The following is a 26,761-nucleotide window of genomic DNA, read 5'->3' on the forward strand; positions in this document are numbered from 1 at the left end:
ATGGTTTCGTATTTTACCTTTTCTATTCTGCTTATACGTTATTGACTTTGGAATCCTTTTATTTTCACGCCACATATTAAAAATCCGGAACTAAATATCCAACCGAATGTACTGTTGTCTCTAATTAAAATGGCAAAATAGTTATTCTATGCCCTTCATAAAACCTATGTAGCCACTCCTTTATATAGTTCACTGCCATACACAGATATTCGTGGGACGTATCATGCACAAGTTTGCCACGTAAAGGTAATCATATTTTTTCAATGGTGTGGAGTCACTTCAGCGACCAATGAATGTTATATTTGAGCAGCAGTCATATCTAAATAAACTAAGTAAGAAGTACTGAGTTACTGCAAATAAGGTACTCCCGGATTAGAATCTTTATGTCATATATTTCCCAACGTTTCTTGTGGAACAAATTTGAAATATATCATTTTCAATATTATTAGTATATTTTATGCTAAAAATATTTATGATTTTTTATTCCAGAGCCTAGGTAATATAGAAAAAGAAAAAAAAATAATTCTGGCGTACCATTTGCTATTGGAGCCAATTTCTAGTAATTTACGTCAAATTTTATTCTTATGAAAAATCAAAGTAAAGCTTAAAGGGTATAAATACCTATCAGTCCAAATTTTTCCAAAAACGGATATATAACACGATTCCAATTGGATGTGAAATCGTGAAAAGGCAGGGTTATATCCATGAACCTAAAGTTATGCGTGACTTGACGCAAAAACGATACAACGAGTGCAGTTTTAGGATTTGTGACGGAATGGGCCTGCTGTTCTCCACTTTCCCCTGGACAATGATATAAAATATAAAGGATAGGAATGTAAAACCTACATATCGTACGTGCCTAAATAGGATTATAACGATTTAGGGATCAGGGGCTAAAGGGTGAAGGAGGAGGAGTTGAAAGGATGAGCTGAAGAGATGGGAGGAGACCAGCGGAAGGGGAAAGGGAAGGGTAGTGGAAAAGGGATTAATTCCAAGGTTGATTTCATATTCGATTTCCGATTGGATCTGCAATCTATTCCCACCATAACTTGCAATTCACGGAAAGGAGAGCGAAAATGAATCATGAATTCAATTTAACAGATTAAAATCGACCGTTATGGAAAGAGTTAGTCGACTAAAATCGGGACCTGTAAAACTTCCTGATTGCAATTATGTGCCTCGCGGGCGATCAACAGAAATGCAATTAGTGGGCTAATTACTGGCCAATTCAGATTGAAAACTATGAATGATATGTAGTGGTAGAAGCCCTTCCTTGCTTATTCCCCTTTACTTCAAGAAGAAAGCAGATTACTTCGTAGGTCCATTGGAATTAACGTCGTATATTCTAAATAAAAATATCGATAAGACTGAGACATCACATTCAATGAGTGGGGAGAGATAAGAATTATCCAAAAATATGCGGTGGAATTAATTCTGTTAAATAAAACTGTGACGGTAAATGCAATGATAAGATACCAGCCAACGCTTCAATCTATAGAATAAAATAATTGTAGCGAAAAAAGCATGCATTGTGCCTATTTTGCCAGGTTTTTTATATTTTGGCCATTGAAGAAACTAAGCCATTGATCTCTCACCAATAATTTTAGCATGTGTGAATACAGAAACCTAAACACCATCGAAAGGAAAGCCAAAACATAAAGAACACAGAATGCGACACCAAAAAGAATGTTTGCCCAGGACAACGACCGTGTTTTTGAATAAGATGGGAAAACACATTAAACAGTGAAAAGGTTTTTGGACGGAAATCAAATTGTAGGAGGGTGCAAATGGAATCTGTTGAAAAGCGCCGTTTGAGTCACTCTCTCCATCGCATGACTGGCTTCCGGGATTGAGCAAGGCAGATAAAAGAAGGCTGGGTGTGGAGAAATGGCTCTGGTGGCGGTGGTGCACGGGAGAAGGGCAAAAGGCCCAGGGAACTAGGGAGTGGAATGAGGTAAAGGGGCATTTCTATTACCCACAAGTGAGAGCTATTTAAAGATGATAAATATGAATGGGCGAGAGCGAGGTCGAGACGGAAGAAAAGAGCAGAGGGAGAGGGGGTGGTGGAGAAGGGTTCATTAAAAAAAAACCCCTGCCGGAGACCATCCTTCGCCCTTCAAGCTGTAAGATTAATCCCACCGAACCTCCAACATGAGGGTTATTTAAAAATCCCTCACGGACGCTTTCGACAAAGGTTCGCGTTGACAGTTTGTCGTGTCCGACGGATACATCTAATTGGCCCATCCTGGAACGAAATTCCAACTCGTGCACCAATCAATCTCCCTATCCGTAGGGCTCCATTTAGTGTACACACGTCTACGTGTATACGGGGAGATTTTTTCTTGCCGCCAAAGGGTTTTAGACGAGAGGGGATGGCGGTATGGATAAATGAAAAGAGAGAGGGACCTTGGTACGCATTTAAAACACAAATGAGAGAAGTATGGTGAAGGTGGGTGGGGGAAGAGTGCGAGAGGAAGAATGGAACGAATGGTAGATAAGCCGTGCGTGCACATTTGTTATCCTGATGGCAAAAACGGGAAAAAAGAAAGAGGCCAGCGCAAGTGAAGGAGCGAGGATAGGTGGAAGGTGGGAGGGAGGGGCATGATTCGTTTGTGTTTTGTTTCCCGCTCGTCCCGGCGAAGGCCACCGGAGGGCGGTTCCCCTCTTTGGCAAGGGAGCCTCCCGTGGAGAGAACATCCGAGGCGGTGTCGACGCCCTGCCTCAAGGGGGGTAGAGTTGAGGAGGAAAACCTCCTTCGGGTGACCTAAGGAGGTCCAAGCAAAAAATCTGAGTGTTTCAATGTGCGGAGGAATGAAGTATGGATAGGAATGGGGAGAACGAGAGAAAAGGTAAGAAAATATTGAAAAATGGGGAGAATAAATGAGCGAAAAGAAATATTTGCCGTTTACCGACTCTTGCCGATGGACCGACGTAGAGAGGGAGAGTTAACTGCATGTATGTGTGTATAAACATGACTGAGTGTGTATATGTGTGTATATATATATAATATACATAAATATATATAGAAACACATATTATATATATGTATATATATATATATATATACATATTATATATATGTATATATATATATATATATATATATATATACTCATATATACAGAAACATATATAAGGAAAAGGGATAGGAACACGTATAAAGGTATATATATATATATATATATATATATATATATATATATATATATATATATATATATATATATATATATATATATATGAGCAATTTTAACGAAAGCCTTCTGAGGTTTCAATGCCCACCGGTCGGCTTGATTTGACTTTAAAGGACTCCATGGATAATGGATTTCAAATGTTACTCAGAGACTGGATTTCGCAATGCAGTCACACCGCAGTGGTAATAATTATATCCCAAGTACTGTCTTTTTATGTGTAATGAAACTTGTATCATTAATTTAAGTAGTTTTCAATACTCTATGGTATGTATTAATCAAGAAATTTGAAAGAATAAACTTTTAAAATCTTCCTACAAAATTTGGCTGAACATAGTTAAGAAAAAAATATAGCAATGAAAATGAATTTAAATGCAGCAATTAATATCATGAATATAAATTCAGATAGTTCATATTTAAATTAAAATATTAAATAAATTTTTAACCTTGGTGCAACAAGATAAATAGGAGTTGTAGTAAAACTATATGAAAATGAGCACTTATGAAATCTATGCGTTCATCAAAACGTAATGTATTAGTGATTAAGGACATTTTTAAGTGATAGAGAGGCCAAACAACAAAGATCCTTTCGAGGCCACAGTTTAATAATTCAGCTTCATAAAGATAAACCTTGGAATCACGATACACGACTTTTAATTCCTGACAACTCTCGTTAAAATCGCAGATTAAATTCACCCATTCGCAGCGGGTTATCATCGTCCACTCAGCGAAAAATTGAGATAGATCACGGGGAAAAGACCACGGCAACCAGAAAGCAAATTCCTCAAAGCTAATAAACTTTAAGACCACTGGCTAAAACAAAACTATAGACCACCGTAGAATTCAAACCTGGTGTAAAGGGGGCGTTGGGGTCATTTTAGATTATTCTGGTGGAAAGTACTCCACCACTGTGAATCCCAAAAACGTTTGGCTCAAACGGAAGCAGACAGCGTCGTATATTACTCGCTTACTCTTTTCCCCGCAGAAACACGCTCCACCTAATTCAATTCCTGCAAACCTCCTGGTGGATCTGCATACGGCGAAGGGCAGAAAATATGGGAAGTAAGAGGATTAAAGGTGATTAAAATTATAGCCCTTATGCGAGCGTCTACACCTAATCTAATTGAACGAAAATAGGAGAAAAAGAGTAGAGAGAGAGAGGCAAGAGAAAGAAAAAGGATGGGGAAACGGGAAAGGGAAGGGAAGAGGATAGTGGGACGTAATAACGTTCCATTAAAACGCCTGGGATACACTGCCAACTGACCTCATGCAAATCTAAGGGTGTATTTCACTCGGCGGCAGGGGAGCTTTTCTACTGTTACGTTCCTCTTTAAACGGCAAGGACAACACGTTCCTCCTAACACTTTCAACCATTTGCACACAAATTCACGCTCGCATGCATCCTTTCCTCATCTCCATCAATTCCATTCCTTTCCTCCCGTTAATTCTCAAATCCTCCCCTCTCCGGGGAGATGGGAAAAGGAAGGATCTTACTCCTTTTCTCGTTCCCATGTGTGTCCATTCCCATGTGTTTCTCTCTCAGACATGCACTCCGATTTAGTCTCAAAAATGCCTTCAATTATAACACATCCTTTCTTTCCAAAAATGCGGTATCATTGATTACTTATACTATTTTTCCATTAAACACTTACTTTTGTATTTCCCTTGTTCTCGTATTCTAAGTGTAATTGGCAGGGGGATGTTAGTATTTCAAGTCCAGTTCATTGAGGCAATAATTGTTTTTCATATCCTCTCCACGAAACTCTTCACATCGGAACATAGTCTTCCGTAGCTACATAATTCTACTTCGATTTCATTATCTTATATTTAAGGAAATTCAACGTACGTAGCAAGAAGAGACAAGAAATGTAAATTGACTTGGGCAGAAGCCCCACACTATATATGCCAACTCGGTGATGTACTTAACCGTTGAATTCTGCAGATGTTCCAGTCGGTAGGGCTCACTCTCTCTCCCTTTCTCTCTATTTCCCTGTATCACCCTCTCTCATCTTCGCCGAAGCGTAATTAAACAAACACGAAAGTACCATTTTGTACCAATTCTGCTCTCCGCGAAGAGATATCATTCCGCCTGACGCCACTCCCCACCAAGCCTATCCCCTCGTTCACCTGCACCTCATGTCGTTCGTTCCCTGCGGAAACTCACTTTCCCTTCTTACCTCCTGGGAGTCTGCGTTGATTAATGTCCGTCGCAATTGTTGCCGTGTGCAAAGGGGTGGGGAGGAGACAAAACAGATGAAATCACTCCGCCCCGAAGATGTCGTGCGCAATACTAACTACAGAACGGCGTGTTGAACAAAAACACGGCGCCAGCTCCCAAATTACTGTCACGCCGTGGACTTCTTCGGTGGAATACCAAGCGGTTCTCAATTTCCTCCTCGTCCCACTCCTTCCTTGATCGTTTCTCTCACCTCTTACATGAAATGTCTTTCTTTTCCTCCCTTCCTCTCCACGGTTTCACTCGTGCCATTTTGGAATTTTCTATTCTAATTAAACTCGCAGAAAACGGATACTCCCGGATACATCTTCCCTTTCCCTCCCCAAAATTTCACTTTCCATTTTATTGGCCTCAGCATACGTCTGAAAACCTATTAATTTTGCCAGCTGGAGTCGTCGAGACACAGGCAGTCACCTGTCAGGCATCACGTCGGATGAAGTTTTCCGCAGATTCCTGAACACTTCTACCAATTCTCTCGACTCAAAAACCATATGCCGCTGCTGCATCTCGCGAAGTGATAGCGTTCGCTTAACGTATAAATGAATAATCCGCCAAGTTAAAAGAAAACCGCACCTTCTGAGCGGAAAATTGGTATAAATATGATATGGCGGACATGCTAGACAGGTCAGCAATTTATCGACCAATTTCATTTCCTCTTTGTTTTAAAATGACATAATCTAAAAAAATAATCTTCTTTGCAAAGAAAATGGCATCCGCAAGACCCGTTGTGTAGGACATCAGGTGTGCTCTCCAGGAAACGTACCAAAAACCCATATCCATTTAACATGAGGCACGAGGAAAACGCACGGAGGTAGATTAGGACCTTAAGCGTAACACCAGGCGGAAGGAAAAAGGAATGGGCAAGTGGGATACTCGAACGATATGAAACGGTGAGCGGAAATGAGGAATCGCTTTCCCTTTTTCATTTGTTTTTCAACAGTCCCTAACATTCTATCGGGCGGAAAGTCGCTCGCAGAAATGAAGTCCCTCGAAAAAAAGTCTGATTAGGTTTTTCGAGTGACAACCACGTTGATTAATTCCAGGGAAATGGCCTCGGTGGATCTAATTTTGAGTGGGAATGTCACCACTTGATTCCTCACATTTCGTGCTCGTCGACTTTTTCCAACGAAAAAAATACTGGGGGTCACGAGAAAAAATATTCACGCTGGCTACTACTCGATGAGGCGGAGGACGATGCAAGAACAATTCTGGTATGCGACCAACAGATCTGAGCTTGTTTTCACTAATCTCCAATAAGTTACAACTAAAACGGCAGAAGATTTGGTGGTCTTGGCGCAGGTTTTAGTTCATATGATACTATGGTCATAACTAGGAATGAAATAAACTTATTCCAAGGACATAACTATTGTGTATTTTCAAAATAAGATCAACAATAAAATCTGATATGTAATAAGAACTTTTGTATTTTATCCTCAAAATTTACATAAGAAATACTTTTATCGATTTACTCGATAGCTAGCAATTATAAGCGTGATGGAAGTTAGATGCATTTCTTTAGAGAACACTGCATCTGAGAAATGAAGAAAATATAAAGTTAGCTGATTACATTTTGTTACATTTTAATATCAAATCAATAAGAAGTATGTGAATTGCTTCCCTATAGACCAGAAGTAATTTTGCAGAAAATTCTAGTTATAAGAATTGAAATAATAAAGATCGACTCTAACACGACTTGACTGAACGTGATATATAAGGTTGTGCTCGGCAGTCGGTGAATTATTTACACCACACCAACTGTGGGCATAAATCGAGATGTATGGTCACTGATCGTGTAATCGAAGAGCAATCAAGGCGAATGCTAGGGTAAAACGACGAAATTGGAAAATAATTATGACTGGCAAACTGTTTCGTAGCTCAAAACAAAGCTTTTAAAGGTCAAGGAAATCGATTCCTGGTACATCGAAAACCGCTTATCACCGAAGCGTAGGTCGCCAAACCTTTTACCGATCATAAAAAGAACAGATTCTAGGGAATCATTCATTAGCTGAACAAGGCCACAAACCAGATGCAGCCAATTGCTTAAAAAACTGTAGTCCACATGGCATCGGAGATAACAGAATTTCTTGTTTTCATTAATGTGTAGCGACTGAATGTATCCGCCAAAAGAATTATTACAAATTATGATCCTCTACCGTAAAAACTTAGAAATTTAGCCTTACTTACTAATAAACAGCATTATAAAGACAATGTATACCGTATATTATAAAATTGATCTTGCAACTTAATAAAAATATCAAGATTTTTGGCCGTATTTTCGACCATATGGGCAATTCTATCAAGGATTTTCAGCTCATAATCATTAAACATTCCCTAAGTTTAGACCTAGGAGTATTGCGATTTATATTTATCGCCACATTAAAACATGACTGTTCAGAAAAATATCACAGCAATGTATTTCTTGCAATGAAAAAATCTCACATTTAATGTAAGGTTAAAATACCAAAGCTACATCTGCAATAATCAATGCTTCACCGTTCTTATTTTGATCTACAGAGGTCATACACTCAAAAGACAATGCCTAATTTTAATAATGTGCATTGCAATCGACAGAATTTAGATTCCATTCAATTATTAAAGATATTGATTATTTCATAGAAATAGGAACTTTACCGTACGCCATAAAATGTGCACTTGAAAACGCTGACAGATTTTACCGATAAGCATGCATTGTTAACTTGAGATCATTCTCGACACATTGAAACCACCCATTAATTGTTTTGAAACGCATTGAATGGCGGAGAGGAACATGATTCAAAAGGAATTGGTCTACTGAACCTAAAATTATGGGATCATATGTGTATGTGTGTGCGTGTATGTATGTATATATATAACATATATATATATATATATATATATATATATATATATATATATATACATATATATATATATATATATATATATATATATGTGTGTGTGTGTGTGTGTGTGTATATAAAACACACACACACACACATATATATATATTTATATAAAACACTTTTTAGTCTCACGGACGTGAATAATAATGTATAACACTTAGCCCTAGTGGACACAGACAAAAACACACAGAAACACACAAAAAAGGGTCTCAGTATTTTTCGAATTTTCGGAGTCGTGACCACCTTTATCAAGGAAGAGAGGGACTGAACTCACACTCACAGAGTTCTGTCCCTCTCTGTCTTGATAAAGGTGGTCACAACCACCGAAAATTCGAACAATAGTGAGTCTCTTTTTTGTGTGTTTCTGTGTGTTTTTGTCTGTGTCCACTAGGGCTAAGTGTTATACATTATATATATATGTATGTATGTGTGAGTGCGTGTGTGTGTGGTTAGGTGTATAACCAAAAATGTTTTCGCTCAAATGATTTTCTCTATTCGTCATTTTTCTCTCTACATCAACAGCGTTAGTTTCACAGCTTCCCGATTCCCTTCTCGCTGCCCTCCTGACAAATAATCCGACAGTTGGACGTCCATCTGATGCCAACCTTCATCCAATTTTCCACCCAGTCGATACACAATTCGTTTCGCTTCCTTTCTCTCCCGAACACTAACTCCCGACTCTTCCACTCTCACACACACCATGCACACACACGCATACGGGCAGACACGCAGCACACATACGATCGCACGCAATACGGCATCCGTTTGTTTTATTTCTCATTTCCTGCCTCTTGAGGGCACCTTGTATCAAGTGAGAAAATCAATCCCTCCTTTCTCTTTTTATTTCATCCAACCCCGCACTTTCCCCCTCTTCTCTTATTCACGGTATCCACCGAGTGTGCTTTCATCACATCCGCCTAAAAATTTGAAGCTCGCTCACAGTTTAATTTAGGAGGAAATTGTTAATCTTGTTCAAGCAACATTAATGACTACAATGCCCGATTATGACAGCCATTTGAGGCTGTCTTGATCATGCCCCACGATTCGGTTAATTTTTGTGTCTAACTGACGCAATATTCCCCAATGACCATAGCAAGCCATTAACAATCAATTTCCCGTCCGTAAAACATGAGACCATTTGGTATGAATTGCCATTTTATATTTATAAGAATTATTTTTATGGCAATAATTTTCCTAGTTTTATGTAAGACGTTGAATAATAGGTAATGAAAAACTAAATTCCAGTACAAAGCATCTTTATTTCTCGTTCTTTCTCTCTTTCCCTAGTTTTAAACAAAAATACAATATATAACCACATCTCCGGATTGTTGAAGAGACCGAAGAAAAAACCGAATACTGCAAATCAAGTTTATAGAAAAATGCAGGTTTTTCTCACCGACCCTGATACGTTAAAATATGGACTCTATTTCAGTATGTAATATAGGCTGGCTTTATGATTTCAATGCTTGTTAATCTCTTTCGAGACCCTTTGAACTACGTCTACGTAACATTTATTTCCTTAAACTGCCTTCCTTGAGGAATTCTAGAGTTATTGCCCCGAACAAGTTCTCTAGAGCTACGCCAGATGCTATTCACCTCCTCTTCTTTGTTGCAACCTCATATACCATTTCTCAAACACACATATAATGAGAGAAGCAGAAGTCACTCGACTCTCTCATTTACACCGCGGGCGTTTAACTCCATCGCTACGTCCCTCACTCTTTTTATTGAAGCGACCTTTTGAGTCATCGGCATTTCTCTCCTATCATCTCTCTCTTTTTTTCTGTCCCTGTACACAATGTGCTTTTAATCCCTCACCCCTCCTCATCCTCCGTACTCTTTCTCTCATTTACTCCAAGCCCATGATTTTCGTCCCATGCAGCCTCCTCCCACTCACCCGTCTCCATCACTTTTTCTGGATATTAGACAACAAACGCGACGCTAATCTGTCAACTACTTGACTAAAGCGTTAAAGTCTACCTCCCACTCTTCATCCATGCTCCTTTTTTATATTCCAGTTCTATTTTTTCGTGTAACCAACCGTGGTATCCACCTTATAAATTCCCCCTTCCTTGTATTTTGTCTATCTCGGGCATGCTGCCCCCTCAAGAGTTTTATCTCGTAATGATTTTGCTTCATCGTTTGGTTGGAAGTATTCTTAATATACTCTTTGAAAAGGATGCTCGCAAAAACTTAATAGCATTTCAATTGACGATTAAATTTACAGATTAGGGATTAAATTGATAACCAAAAATCCTCCGAAATCCAATTTTGCTTGGAAATAAGAGTAAACAATATTTATGTTGAAATTCATGCCATGATCGGTAATTACTACGAAATACGTTTATTTTACTGGAAAATATACATTTTATAATGAGGTGCTAGTAAAATAGATAACTTGAGACAAATAAAATAGCATTCAAATTCATAGTCACTCCAACGGCTCAACATATTTCGTCTAATCCACAGGAAATTATATTTTATCATTGGCCTTAACTTGGAATTATCTAGAAAAGGAAATAATTACAACCTTTACGCTAAACATTATTGAAGAATTATTGCATACAAAAATCATATTTATTAGAATTTTATCAAATGTACCCACTAACACAAACCCAGATAGGGTTCATTTTAATAATTCAGATTAATTTACTTTATTCGAGAAAATAAAAGGAATCAGCGAACATAACTGACAGAGGAATAACAGCTCAAATATTCCTCTCAAGAGTTTCCTTCCATTTACCATATTTTAATAAGATATTCACAATTCGTAAATCATGCCTACCAAATGACGTTTTCTGGATATCAATGTCGGAAATATCACTAGATGCGAAAGCTCCAGCTACTTCACGCAATTCCGAGTTGGTCAAAAGCTTTGTAAAAGCTTAACATTACTCAGCAGGATAATGTGACATTTTTCTTGATTAAATTCTAACCATAGGGAAGAAAACGAGGGGCTGGCCGAATTTCAGGTCAACAATTGCTTATCAGGCTAGTGCCAGGCCTTTCTAAAACATTTAGAGAAAGTGTGAACAACAGACAAAAAATCAATGAGCAGGACTAAGTGTCTTATCTCAGTCTTTATAAAAATGTATTCTTCGTCAATACTTCATCATGCTACCTTGTTGCATAATTTGTATTATTCTCTCTAGAAAAGATTTTTTTCTCCACACGCTTTCTGGAATTCTCTCTTTTATTTTGTCTAGAATAATAATTTTAGTGAAACAGACTTAAGTTACTCAATGCATACCATTCTATTGGCAAATACGTAATTCTTCTATTTTATCAAAAAAATGGGCGGCAAAATAAAAATTAATTGAAAGGACTACCGTGGCCATATTCCCCCGTACCTAGCTCTAAATTAAATTTGAAAAAGTACAAGATTATATTGACCATTAAAAACTTAATACAGTGATCAATCCAAAGGTCAATATGGTAGGTGATGGTAGAGTTCAACCAATACTAGTCCAACTCGAATATGAAATTCACACATCAAGGTAGGAGGGGTTTACTTTAGTTACTTTGCCTGTGCCGGTTATGGTTTCCCAGGAAGATTTGGTACCCGAAAAATCAAAGTTTGATTGGAGCTGAGGGTGCTCACAGAGGCTTTCCCGGGAATCGAACCAGCGCCCTCTGGCCGAATGCTGTGCCCCTGGACTTTTTTTTATTTTTCCTAAAATTATATTTTATAGTAAAGAGATCTATCCTGATTCAATAACAATAAGAAAACATAAATGATTAGTAAACGATCTAAAACTGAAAAATACATACTGAAAGAAATGAGGACTGAAAATACAGTACAAGTAAGAGTAAATGAAGAAGAAAAAGGTTGAAAATGTAAGATTTGAAGCCTGGAATGTGGTACGGAGGGATGAAGAGAATGGTATAGTTGAGGAACAACAGAAGATACGCCTGTGACATGTGAGCACATCCACAACGATGATGATTTAAGAAATATTATGATATAGAAACGTTGAAAAACATTATTGCTTCTTTATTTGAAGATAAATACATGATACTTTCGTTATTTTACTTGAAACTAGAAGGTAATGAAAACCAAAACAAGAGAAATAGTAAGGAAGTCACGAAGAACAATAGAGTGGAAAGAAAACTTTCACTGCTGGTGATATACAGAGGTAGTTCCGAGGAAAGAGAGGAAGACAAGAAAAATACAGGATTTCGGCACACACCTATCCTGTTTAACCATCTTAACAGAGACTGGAGAAGAACCTTATTTGGGCCGCAGATAGTCGGTGTTTCAGTCCCATTCCCCTAAATTTCACCGCCTCCACACCCCATCCCCTACTCCCACGGCGTCCATCTAACCCGCCAAAGTAGTATCCATTTCACGCACTCCTTCCACCCCAAAACCTTCCATCTCTTAAGCTCCCCTCACCTCAGGCCTCGCCCCTCCCCCGCGCCTTCCGAGCTCACCTTCATCCTACTCACTCATTCAACGACCACCCACCCCTGCCAAACTTCCAACCCTCCCCATCTCCTCGGGCCGAGGCAGTCTTCTTTTGGGGGACAGACTTTCATTAATCACTCCACACGCCCTAAAGAAAGGACTGCAAAAATGGCGTGGGAGATATAGACCGAAAGAAAGAATAAGGGGAGTTGAGGCGAGAAAGAGGTCGGGAAGGAAGAAATCGTGCGGTGAAATATTTCCGGAGAGGAAGGAAGAGGGACAGGGTGATAAAGGAGACCGATAAAGAGAAAAAAGGTACAGAAGAAACAAAAACGCTTGGTTGATGCGAGATAGTTTTTAAAAATGAGAACACGCAACTATATTACTGCGGGATTTAATAAAGGAAAAAATCAAATGCAACGATCCTAATCAATAAATCGGATTTTTTGCACCGAAATCCATTTACTATCTACATTTCAACAATGTGCTCGAAGCGGAGTTACTTTTTGCAACCGAACGTGGGTTGCTATAAAATAATTCTTTTCGTTAAAATCAAATTATAACAAATGTTTAGAAAAATAGGTAATAAAGCATTTTACATGAATTATTAATGCAACTATGATTAATGAACAGAATTAGATGGGCATCATGATAAAGACTTCAGCAAACATATCATCATACTTCATAATGCATCTCATTGTAATGTATCCTTAAAAAGACAGGTATAGATTTCCATATTCTCTTTCCAGCGTGTAAAACGCATGTATATGTACCGATCAATAAAGGAGGAAAGATGTATTTATTTAAAGAAGCTTGATGTATAAATAGAATATCAGGTTTTTCTGGATCAAATTCTTCACAGAAGCACACACAACTTTAATGCGATCAAAAACATAAATAACCATTTCTTTTTGAATAAACTCCACAAAGTCCAAAAATTCCAAGGGTTAATTTAATTTCTTTATTAAACGGTTCCACCAATATTTGTATTGATTATATCTAATGTAGCAAGCATACACCTGAAGGCCATGAGTCCCAAAATGAACAATGATTCTGTTTTACCATATGACCTATAAAGAACGCAATTATTTGAGAATGAATTGCCTTCAGTCATCGGGTAAATTAATCAGAAAGAGACTTATATTACAAAACTTTGTGTATATATGTATATATATATATATATATATATATATATATATATATATATATATATATATGTATAGTTTAATGGGTTTTAGCTAAGGCTGCGGATATAAGGAAACGTCTAAAAGGTATTTTGCAACGAATATATTATATTTTGAATTGAATTAAAAAGTTTCATTTACGTATATGAGATAAATATAAAATCTAACGGGAACTAATTAATAATTTAACAAAAGATATCCTTCCACAGGAAATAGAAGCATACCGACTAATGAGAAATTAAATGAAAAAGGAGATAAAGGAAGTAACCTAGAGGGACTAAGTGGAATATAGGATTGTTAAAAGAAGGATAGGAGGCAGTGCAAATATGAGATGGATATTGGAAGGTGTGATGGATGCATTTCAAACTAAAGCCTTAGGCAGGGGGGCTGGAAGTGGGAAAGATAAGGAGCTCACGCATTTCGTGAGAGCAAAGAACAACGGAGCGTACGTTGCGAGGTAAGAAAAAGGATTATTTTCCTTCAGAGGTCATTAATTCCAAAAATACGGCGCTCCTTGATGAGCTCTCAACGTGCAGATTCTAATGGAGTGGCTGAAACTGTTTCTCATTTGTTTTCCGATATTTCAGAAATAATTAAGGAAGCTGCTCGAAAACAAAAACTGGCGTACGGTAGGGGTATGAATAAATATTTTTGGCTACGAAAACTCTTCTTCGGCACACCTTCGTCTTGATTAAACCTGAATGATTTACCCAGTGACGAAAATTATTGATTTATGTGGATAAATTACTGATTCGAAATTTCAGAAAAACAATGAAATATAATGAAGACATAACAATGAAAAAAAATTACCGATTTAATTTTCAAAAAATTTCAAAGTACAGTCCTCTGTACGCCACTCTTTCATACATACATACTTTCAATTAACCCAAAAGATGATTTTTCAGATTAATTTTCATAGCTGTGGACTAGCAAATAAATTAAACCTTAATCATGGAGTGGAAATGACATTTTTTATACATAAATTATTGATACAAAAATAGATATCACTAAAAAAATATTTCAATGAACCAAAGCGATATTGCTAATAATTGAACATAAGGATTGAGGTAACGTAAGCTGCGGAATTAACACATGTTCTAATTATGAATCCTAATAACTGAACGGATTACATACTGGATACTTTCATTCATACATTTTTTTGAGTTATTTTTTCCGATTTAACAATACTTTGAAATAAAGCGACTAGCGAGACAGTTTACACATCACGTGTAGTGCTAAAAAGTCAGGGTAATGTATTGGAAGATTGAAAATATGTTTTAAGCTGAGACCACCCGACGGATAATTTAAAATACGATTACAACAATTATTACTTAAACGGAAAAATTTGCTAGTGACTAGTCTTGAGTATACGTTACTAAGGCTCTTAAAATTGGAATCTAATCATGCCCGAGTGTTAGGCAACCAATCAGCATACTGTCATTGCAGGTTGCGTCCAAACTAAGGTCAGGATACTCTGGCTTCATTTCCTGTATGAATCATTCATAGAGAATGCGCCTATTTCCATCCTGCGTCCATGCAACGACCCGTTTCGCCGGGAAATAATTCAGTTCCTCGCGTATATCAAGTGGCACAAATTTGGCATTATCGGTTAAGTATGTCGTTTCTCATCACTGTTACTCAAATGGCAGTCCATCACGCTAAATCTTATTATTTCCTATAATACAGGTGAACTTCTGTCAAGAGGAAAAGCTGGAGGATAATACGATAGGTCCTAAAATGTCTAAATAACTGTTCAAAAAATAATGGTATCATCACTGCTTTTACACTAAATTACAAACGCTGTAACTCTTTAAAACTTCAATAAACGTTATACCGCCTAGCCTTTATAAACGCTTCAAATTTCAAAAGCTAGAACAACTGGTTAAAAAAATATAAATTTTTTCTCCATCCCTTGCTTAGAAATTTTATCGCATGCTGCGAAATATTTTGAACGATCTTAATAAACATCGTAATCTTAATCTTGATGAACATTGTTCAGAGTCAAATATTCAACTGACTAGGACAATACGTAGTAAGTAAAGTTTATGATCGTACGAAATTTTTCAGTGACTAGAGGCACCCAATAAATCAATCATCGACATCACCATATCGTATGCATCTGCAGACTTTCCCTAAAATTTAAAATGTGACCCCTTTATAACGACAGCATATTCAAAGGCAATTGAAAACAAAATGGGGTTTGCTTATTACAGAGGGTTTACTATTTGTAGATATTTCAGCGTTTAAAAATGTGGCCCTTGCTTTATCATTTAACATTCAACTGTTAATTTCTAGTTTTTCCACGCATTTTGTGCATATTGGTGGTAAAGATCGTAATGAAGAAATAAGTTTAAAATATAAAATGCGTTAATGCTTGTAATTCTTTGCCATAATACGTACGTATGAAACGCCTTCGTCCAAATTTGAATGAACAGGGTAGTGATCATCTAACCAGCACGATGGGCAATTTAATTAACACGGGATAAATTTAGCACACAATGTGCTCTCCCACTGCCAGCCTTCGGAAGCATTCTCGCTCGTCTAAGTGCTCAGCCTTGTCAATCCAAGGTTGAAATATGATTCTAACCCGACCATCATTCAAGGTGATCACGAGGAACTCTCCTCTGCAACCGAACTAAAATACCCGCCTCCCTCTGTCGGCTCCATCCCTGCTACTACCCTCCTTTCCCGGGACATGTAGTGGGGGATGTGGAAGTCTCTCATCTCTCTCCGGGGCGAGAGGGACAGACAAACAAAGGCGGAACTCGGTAAATTCGCGCCTTCCCTCACGTCAAAGCCATACGTTCTAATACGTACGTAACACACACACGCGCGCGCGCGAACGGGATCAGCAAGACTCAATGTGGAAACCACTCTCCCGTACCCCATAACACAACCATCAGGGACACTCCCTTCGATCCTTATCCCCCACATAATCATTGACCGTACGTTTTCAGCGAACGTTTTCGCATTCCCTCTTCATTTCTCTCCCTCTCACTTCCTTTTTCGTTAGCCTCCTCTCTTTATGACCCTTCTCTACCACGCCCACCAAAGCCTTACCCACCTACTTCAACGTCTACCTCTTCCCTCCTGTTGTTTTTTCCTCCTTCACCACTCCAACAGACCTCTTTGAATGAGGCCTTCCACTCAGCTCGGTGTCTTCTCTATTTCCCTCTCTGTTTCAATTCCCATCGGGTAAATGCTTGCTCAGCCCGCGTGAAAATCACTTGTGCAAATGCTCGCTTGCCCGTTCCGTCCTTTCCGATACCATGCTTGGACATTAAGGAAGATCCTAGACAAAACAATGGAGCTTAAGTCCCGCGATACTGAAGCCTATAGTAACACTCGGACTTTTTTTTCTCAAATATTGAAATTTCCTAAAGATTAAGCACTAATCTAATCCTATTGCGCACAAAAAGGGTTGACATATATTTCGTCATTTTATGGAAAGATTTCAAAACCACCGCTCGAATCCTAATTCTAAATTAAAGAGACTAGCGAAACTCTACATCAATAAAAATATAATCAGGCGAAAGAAGTAAATAAACTCTTTTTTACAGTACATACCAGTAATTATTCACTAATTATCCGTCTTATGATAAATGAATACATATCAATGATTTTGCAGAGGAGTATTTATTTACCTCCGTATCTGATATCTTGAAATCACGTAATGCACGTACAGCTGAACGTTGAGGGGATCTGGGACATTAGGTTATATATATATATATATATATATATATATATATATATATATATATATATATATATATATATATAACCTAATGATAATAAAATATATAACCTATAATCATCATTTATAAGCACCGTTTGCTTCACCCGACAAACACTCTTTTCTGCCAAACCCTCCATTCCGTTCCTGTTTTACTCATTCTTTCCATAAAAGACCAACCCACCCTTGAACGCCCTTTCATCGTAAACTCGCCCCAAATTCAGAAATCCTACCTAGAAAGCCCATTGCCACAGCGTCCTCTCATCATCTTCCTCCACGTATTCCACTTGCACCCACAACTCTTTCGCAACCCTCACTCGTCAGCTCTCTCCCCCAACATTTACTCCTCCTGACTACTTCCCCGTCACCATCTCCCTCTTTCAAACCATTCAAGATCTCTCATTCCTTCTCTCTCCCTCGCCCAAGCTTCTTCAAGCTTCGCAAACCCACATGCACGCACTGCTCTCCTCCTTTAACTTCGCTCCATCAGATGCCTTCACTCGCTCAGCCTCGGTTCAAAGGAAATAAGTTGATGGGAGGGATTGGAAGAGAGGAAGAGAAGGAGAAAATCGAGGTGCATGGGGATGAAGGTAGAAGATTAAGAGAGAAAGAGAGGCTCGAGGACTAGGATGGTGGGCGAAGAGATGCAGGGATAAAGAGAGGGCGGGGATGGATGGGAAATGGGAGTGGCGGGGCGAAGGATGTCTTCAAATGATCTGAGGGGATGAGTGGGGCACTTCATGAGAGCCTGTCGGCGGAAAGACGTCAAGGGAAGTGCCCGAGAGAGGGAATGAATGGGCGCGGTGTGATAGACCAACTTCCTCACAGAATTACCCAAACGCGATTTTCGAATAATTTATTACTTAAGGTGGTTTTCATGGCAATATCACGAAGAGTGCACGGCATCATGTTTCTTTGATTGTCCTTCTGATATAATACAAGATGAGTAAAACCAAACACAGATTTAAAATTATCGACCTAAACTTTGGCAACGGCGAGAACTTGCAAACGCAAATGGTGGACAGCTAACTATCCAACGTTTAAAACTATATCGGCGTTTATGAAAGCATATGGGTGATAGTTATACCAGCGGATATAGAGCTTGTAAATGTCCACTTAATAACCATATATTTTATCATCAAATGGGAAACAATCGGTAGCGAGACATCTTCCCTGATTTCCACCATTTCTCAAGGAATTTTAATATAAATGCGGTCAATGTGGTTTAAACTCAACTATTATTAAATCTTTTTGATTCTTGTTGATATCAGAGATGCTCTCATTACTTCTTTAAAAGCAACCTTTCAATAGACTTTAAAAAATATCGAACTGAAAATCTGGAAAGGTGAGAATCTGGTCCTAACCTTCGATTAATGAATAAAGTTATGCATTTAATAATAATGAACAATAAGTCTCGTCAAAAGCACAATGCTTTCATTATAAATGCGCACATGGCTAAAGATGTGACACAGGGATACTAGTTAATGAATATCACGCAATTATCAAGCAAAAAAGGTATGTTGACCTTATGTATAGATACCTCATTGCCACGCATTAAATATTTATCAATGGAAATGCCAACAGTAACGAGGTCAAAAAATGAGACAAAAAAGATCTACAAATGAAAAAAGACAAATCAAAAAATATTAAGTAGCATTAAAACCTAACATTTTAAAAGTGAACATTCAAACCGCAGAATTGGCAGGAGTTTCCTAGGAAAGAAAAGTAGTTCAGGGTCATAAAATTCTACAGAATAACCATCCAGAAATAATCGAGCAAAAGGTAAAAAGAGAATATGCAAGAATGTGTGAGGATAAACTGATGCGTTGAATGAATCCTTATGATTCAACGGCACTGAATTGAACAGAGAGAAGAAAGGAGAAGAGGGAAAGAATCAGAGATTAAAATTAAGCCAAGAAAATTGTGCATAAGAGTAGAAGCATGAACGGGGAGGGGAAACAATGAGTGTGATTATAAAAAAGATGACAAAATTATTATTTAAACAAAAGAAAGTTAGCAGATGAAACGTTGGGAAAAGGTCAAAGCAAAAACAAAGGAAAAATGAAGAAAGTGTGAGAAGAAAGGTAAACGCACCTCCGGGTGGCGAAGTAGCTGGGGATCGGTTGAAATCCCGGGATGTGGAAAACGCTGGCTAAGAAAGGGATGGGAGAGAAGCGACGCAGGGATGTGAATTGAAGACAAAGGAAGAAAGGGTGCGGGGGGAAGGAGGCAGTCGAGGGAGACGAAGAGGGAGGAAGAGCAGGATTGGGTGGAGGGATGAGTTTTAAAAATGCCTTCAAACTGGAAATATGACCCAGGAGAATCCTTAGGTGTGACTTTGGTGGCGGGCGTTGTGTGTGTGTGTGAGAGAGAGAGGGTCGCTTGGCGGGTGGGAGAGGGATTGTGGCGGGAGAAACGTAGTGGCTGAGAGGTGAGGGGAGGAGGGTAGAGGGAGAGATTGAGGTAGGGGAGGGGCGTGGGCAGGGTTGGACGGGACGAATATTGGCATTTCGCACGGAAAGGGGCGGCGGCGGCACGAGGCAATGCTAGTCCGGATGGCTGGAAACGAGAGATAGAGAAACAGAGGGAAAAAAAGAGATAGAATATAGGTAGATAGAAGGTCACCCGGACCGGGAAAGCTTCACCTTCGTTCTGTGCTTTTTTTCCCTCCTTCGAACCCCCACCCACCACCCCACTTTACGTCCCACCTCCTGCCAGCCCACCCACTCCGGCTCCACGCATTCGAGAAGAATTGGATTATGAGTCGCAGACAGAGAAAGAGGGGTGGATTGGGGAGCAAGGGAGGAGGTAAGCGGGTAGTTCCAGTACGAGGCAAAGTTGGGAGTGAGAATATGGCGGTAGCAGCAGTGGGAGTGAGGAAATGGAACGAGTGGGACCGAGGCGGAATTAAGGGGAGAAGGAATGGATACGGAGTATATTGGGGGAGTTAACGGTTGGCGGAGAGAGAGGAAGTGGGGGAGAGGAATGGAATTTATAAGAGCAGTTCACGGCGCGCAGATGGGTCACTTGGGACGCTTCCTTTTAAAAAGGGCTTGGTTTTTCAAAAAGAAATAGTAAATATTATTAGTCGATCTGGACTTTATTGCACTAAATTATTTTTAGAGATCCCTCGTACGCTATGAACTGCTAAGATTTCAATGAGATACACATGCAATCTTGCCATGTATGTACAGCACAATGATTCTGTCGCCAATAACTCTAAAGCTCTCCCTGCTCATGAAGAACGCAACCAAATGATGCCCTAAATTACCATTTATTTAGCCTGTACATGGAGTTTTAGCCTATACAGAATATTTTTAGGTGACACGATGGGATTTTAGGGGGTAATAGAATTAATCTGGCGTGGAAATACAAAACAAATATATTTCTAAATTCAATATGTTAAGCGTAACTATACAACAAATTAATACGGTCAATTTTCCACGCCGTACTTATTTTTCATTCGTCTCTTATTTTTATTTCAACTGAGGACTAGGTGGAACTATCCCTCACTCTCATCGACCTCCATATTGTTATTTGACACTTTTGAGCAAACTTCAATTCTCACACTATTTCGGCCATTTATTTTTACCGCAAGACAAGTAATTATTCCCTTGAATAAACTCCTTATGGTCAAAAATATAATATATAAAATCTGCAAATAATGAAATTGAACCATATTAAAATTCTTGTTTTCGCAAAACTTCTGACAAATGGAGCGAACTGAGGGCGGCGGAGAAAGACAAAATCTATTCATAAGCTTGTGATTCAAGCCAGGGAGTATAAAAGAATAAACTTTTGAATACCAGATGAGAGAAGAAACTTCACTTTTCTCATAGAATACTTCAACGTAACATCCTCAGGTGAAGAAATAACGCAGTAACCAAACCTAGGTTGTAATAAAAAAAATTCTATGTGGAAATGCGAAGTGTCTTCTTTCATTATGAAGAATTTTCACTACGTTACGCGTGAAACTGTTATTTTAAATACCAGGTTTAAGACCATTATTAGCGAGAACTAAGATCAATTTTATGCTTTATTACATATCATGACAAAAATAAATCATTTCTGCATTCAGAAACAACAGGAAATTTCAGGACTGTCAGTACATAGAACTGTATTTTTAAGGTACAAAACACGTTTGTTCACTAAATCATGTCATCCAGCATGGAGATTAGATACTATACAATGTTATACGAATGATGAAGGACAGAAACGTGTTACTTTTATATTAAATCATAATAAGTATATCTATCGGATTTACGCTATAATAGAGGCTAAATCCAAAAATTGGACAATTTGTTAACAATTTCCAAAAATACTATGTATATATCGTGATAAAGAATAGTTCATACCTTAAGTAAGCTTTTTGCAAGCAGTAGTAGAATTAATCCTTGGAATCATCGAATTTTCAAATGAAACAAAATTTCGGTTTTTATATTTTTCATTTTATCTTATTCGAGCATTTTATTTGCTAATGCTTTTTTATTTCTAATAATAAAAAAATAAGAAAACATTCTAATATACAAGCTACAACGCCAATTTAAGTAAATTAGCCACTCCTTAGCATAAACATGATAAAACAATCAATGAGAATGCTACTTCAATTCACAAATGAAAAAGAGGAAATTTTCTTTGATGACTTGAGGGTAGACAAACCTCGTAACCTAAAGTCGATATCGCAGTCAAGAAAAAAGAAGCAAACTATCCCCATTACTGTGACTGCTATGGCTACCTTGTTCACCTCCTTTTCCATATCTCTCTCACCCTCCAGAACTTCTACAGCGAGTAAACGAGAAGATCTATCCCACGAGATTAGCGGCCTAACGACATAATTATAGTCATTATAGTCCAGGCAGCGCGTTCCCTCCTCCCAACTCATCCTCCGCACTCCTCTTCATCTCTATCGTAATTTTCTCAACACTTTAATTCCCCCACACCTTGCCGTTCATTGGTGCCTAGAAGCAAAATACAACCATCTCCCACATGTCTTTCGCACATTTCTCTCTTCCCATCTTTCATGCAGGTAAATAACTGTCCATAACGGTTAATCCTGATCCCGGGTCTTCTCTTGTTCACCCACGGACTGTCCTTTTCCCCCCACGCAACCACAGCTCCTCCTTTCTCCCTTTCTTTCCCTCATTCACCCTCTTCTACCTACACCCCTTCCGACCGACCTCGACCGTCGCTCTCCTTTGCATGTCCTTCCGGTATCCCAAAAAAGTTTCTCCCGGCATCTTCCAACCCTACTCCCCCCGCCCACTCTCCCAAGCTCCACGTCCCTCCCACGAAACCCCGCCGGTCGTAACCCACCTCCTCTCCCTCCCCCGTTCCTTCTCACATCCTTCACCTCCCCCTCTCCCACTTCGAAACCCCCCCTCATTCCCCCACCATTTCTACCAACTATCTCAATTTGTTCGTTTCCAGAGAACCCTGAAATTTTAATGGAGATCTTCCTGCCACTCATTCCTCTTCCCCGGATCCTCCAGCCTCGCCCATTCCTTCTTCCCCACCCACCCACCACGCCCGAGCCCTGCCCTGAGCTCCTTCCTGCCCCCCACACCCCTTAACAAACCCCCCTCCCGCTCCTCATAAAAATTTTCCCTCTTAAATCCTAGCCATATCTTCTCTCACGCGGACTAGCCTCCACCATCGCTCGCTCCCGTCGGGCGCTTCCTCATTCGATCCCCCCAGAAACCCACCAAACCCAACTCAACTCCTCCTCCCGTACCCCTCCTTCCCCCGGACTCCAAGAACCCCATCAACCTCCCCTCACCACACTCATCCCTCTCCCTCTCCTCCTCTCACTTCTCGCCCCACCCTGCCTCCTCCTTCCCAGACCCGGGCGGAGGAGGGAGAGGGCGAGAAAGGACGGGGACGCGAATGGCGAGCCAGGGAGAGAGGAAGTGACGAGGGATGAGAGAATAGGGAGAGAGAAAAGGAACGAATGGACTCAATCCCACTCTCTTTTTCCCTCATTGTCAATCCTCTCCTATTCATGGCCATATTTCATCGCGATTCACACGCCATTAATTAAAGTCTCCGCGAATTTTGCCGGGCTTTCTTTCTCAAGGCATCGCTCACGCGCGCACGGGTAGATTTAATTTCCGCAGTCACGCATTTTGGAAAAGGGAGAGAGGGGGTGTCGGAGGAGAAAGAATGGCGGGAGTCGCTTCTTACTCCTTGTCAGCAGTAATTCGAATTGATGCGTCTAATTATAGGAGCCTATTTGTAAGAGGGATGTAAGGGTCAACCCAATGGATGTATTCTCATTTTGACTCAGTACGAAAACAAATGCAACCGTTCGATTTCAACTCTTGAGGTAACGCTGTCTATAAGCAGTCAACCATTGATACTGACTGTGTAAATAGTTTTATTTTTAAGTACAGGAATAATTAATTCGAATGTGCCCCATAGAAAGAGATGCAGTACAGAAAAGTAGCACACATTATAAATACACAAGTCATTCTCAGCGAAGAAAATGTGGAAATTCTGAACACAAAGTTTTCGTTCTTAAGGCGAAAGGCACGGACTCCTAATTACTGGGAACGATCTCCTCCTTCTTCTTGTTCTATTTTACTTCTGCTTGCCTTCCAATCAGAGTATTTCGAAAAGTGTACCTACCTACCCAACGAAAGCGTCGAAAACATCAGCTAAGTTCATATGCCAAAAAGGTCAAAAAAAAGTCCTCAACGCAATGGACGTACCGGAGAAAAGAATCAAATCACCATGACATCCTCGACGAAATCATGGAGACACTATTCGCACAACGTACGGCTCTGGTAAAAGAAATCTGATTACGTCACTGCTCCCGGCTATTTGGTTAAGGCGACAGAAATAAACCCGGGCATAAAGGAGAGATGGATAAAATATTTTTTTCCGGAATTACGAGCTGGGTTAGTGAATCGGAAATGCGCAGAGTGGTCCCATGTTACGCAGAAGATAATCAATCAGGGATAATCCGATAATTTGCTCACGGCGCTAATTCCTGAGAGCGCGGAACGCAGGAAACAAACGAAATAACCTTGATGGAAGAGAATATGAGTAATTAAATTACCAGTCCTGGGTTATAAATGCGATTTTTTTAGTAAAATTGAATGGCGGCTCTAGCCCCTATGGGGAATTACGGAGAGAGTAAAATAAAGAATGAGGTGATTTTCATTTATTGGTTAGAAGAAAAATACAGCTGTAAAGGTTTTAGGACGCGCTCTATACACCCCGGACACTGTAATGAACCAAACTAGGGAGATATACGTAATTATAGTCACATGCGTAAGAAATGCAAAAAAATGTAATATTTTATTTGAAGCATCCTAATAGTGAAATCACATTGTTGGGAGTGCATACGCAGATTTTGGTTACACGTGAATCATTTGCATAAATACGAACTATTCCATAAATAGATCGTTGATCGTGTTGCACTGTAATCCTTGATAGCATATTTCGCCAAATTTTACCCTCCTCGTTTCTGTGAAATATTTTTCTTAATTTCCAAAGTTTTGAAATTTTAACACAGACTCTTTCCATTAGAACTCATGTTAGACCTCTTAATTGTTGTCATAGTTGAGAGCAAACAATCATTTTCCACCCTGACCTAAAAAAATCAAGTCGACGGAGTTTTAATGGTGGAACATAACTCGAAAGTAATGCCGTCAGGACCAATATATTATGTTAAACTTAATCACATCCAGTTCAACCCTCAGCGTTTGAAAGTTTTCATTCACAGAAATAATGATCATAATTTGATTTTAAATAGTGAATCCAGAAACTATTCACCGAAACAGTCTTAACTCTTATCTACTGAGCTGGAATAATAGTTGGGGTTAAAACTTATACGGCATTAGGTAGATTGCACACAAGAAGGAAGAAAGAGAGAGGATTAAAGGAGTCTACTAGGGCAAGACGAAGAGGGGGGTGTGGGAAGACAGAGGGCGAGTAGCCCCGAGCGAGGAAAGGGGAGTAGGGTGCGGCGGTGAGCAAGTATGGATGCCGGTAAAAGTCGAATTTTCCTTCACTTAACCGCTCCTCTCACCCGTGAATTGCCTGCCACCTGGCGAAGAGTTTGGCAATTTATCAGCCGTTTCTCCACTTTGTTCTCCTCTTCCAAAACCCCCTTCCATTTCCCTCTCTCTCTCTTTCTCTCTCTTTATTTCCCCCAGTTCTATTTTTCTAAGGAATAAACGCGGAAAGAGAGGGATGATGGTCGCCCGAGCGGCCCTGTTCTCCTTATTACTTTCTCCGTTAAAACACTACTACCTCAATACTCTTGAATGACTTTCTTTCTCTACCCCAACTATTCCAACTAGCACTCCTATTTGCAACCAAATGTGAAACAAATGTACAATTGAAGTTTCTGACATCTGCAGGTGCATTTCCACTGTCAACCACTGCCTAAGAAACGATACTTCGGAATATGACTGTTGAGAAGAATTTTAGAAGAAAATTTTTAGCCTCCATATTTATCATAACATTCCAACATCCCTTCAAAAATATTTTAATGCCAAAAATAGCTGATAAGTTCAAATAAAAGAATATAAAATAATCAAGCCAATTTAATTCAAGTTCAGTCGATGGGTTCGATATTCAAATTAGATTCATTTTAATAATACGAAATGAAAGCTCGAGCTCTTCATAGAGTCGATAACCCCAGTAGCAAAAAATTTCGTAGCTCCATGATCGGTATGCGAGGACGGATCATCGCGGCCGCTGAATTACCGATAAATTCACGCCATAGCACATCGCGTTATCCTCGAAATCTCCTATCCAACCTCGACTTATTCTTTTTACATTAATGAATAAAAGATAGTCTTTTTCCGGATACTTAAAAAGGCGTTAGGCAAAAGAAGAAAATTGAGAAAGACTGCTTGCAAGTGGAGATAATTGGATTCTATGGAAACGAGAAATATTAAACACAGACTTCTGTAAACCCTTCCAGAAGAGGCACGAATAGAGGGAAATTTCAAACGGCGCAAGAACAGGCATTATGTGAGGCCAAAGCCAAAGGACTACGTACTTCTTCCTGAGCACTACCTCTTACAAAAGCAGTCACAAAAGCCATATTCCACCTCAAGCGTGGTACTAGTAATGTATTCACAGGGATATCTCCCGACCCGAGTTTGCAACCCTA

The 26,761-nt window shown here is 39.2% G+C and overlaps 1 protein-coding gene across 6 annotated transcripts in view; it reads right to left on the minus strand.

The window, feature by feature from the left end:
• The window catches only part of Rbp6 (RNA-binding protein 6), a 1,159,807-nt gene that overhangs the window by 241,419 nt on the left and 891,627 nt on the right, over positions 1-26,761 (minus strand). The window lies entirely within an intron of this gene.

Source organism: Hetaerina americana, unplaced genomic scaffold (genome assembly GCF_022747635.1).
Source record: "Hetaerina americana unplaced genomic scaffold, ioHetAmer1.1.p SCAF_3, whole genome shotgun sequence".
Lineage (NCBI taxonomy): Eukaryota > Metazoa > Arthropoda > Insecta > Odonata > Calopterygidae > Hetaerina > Hetaerina americana.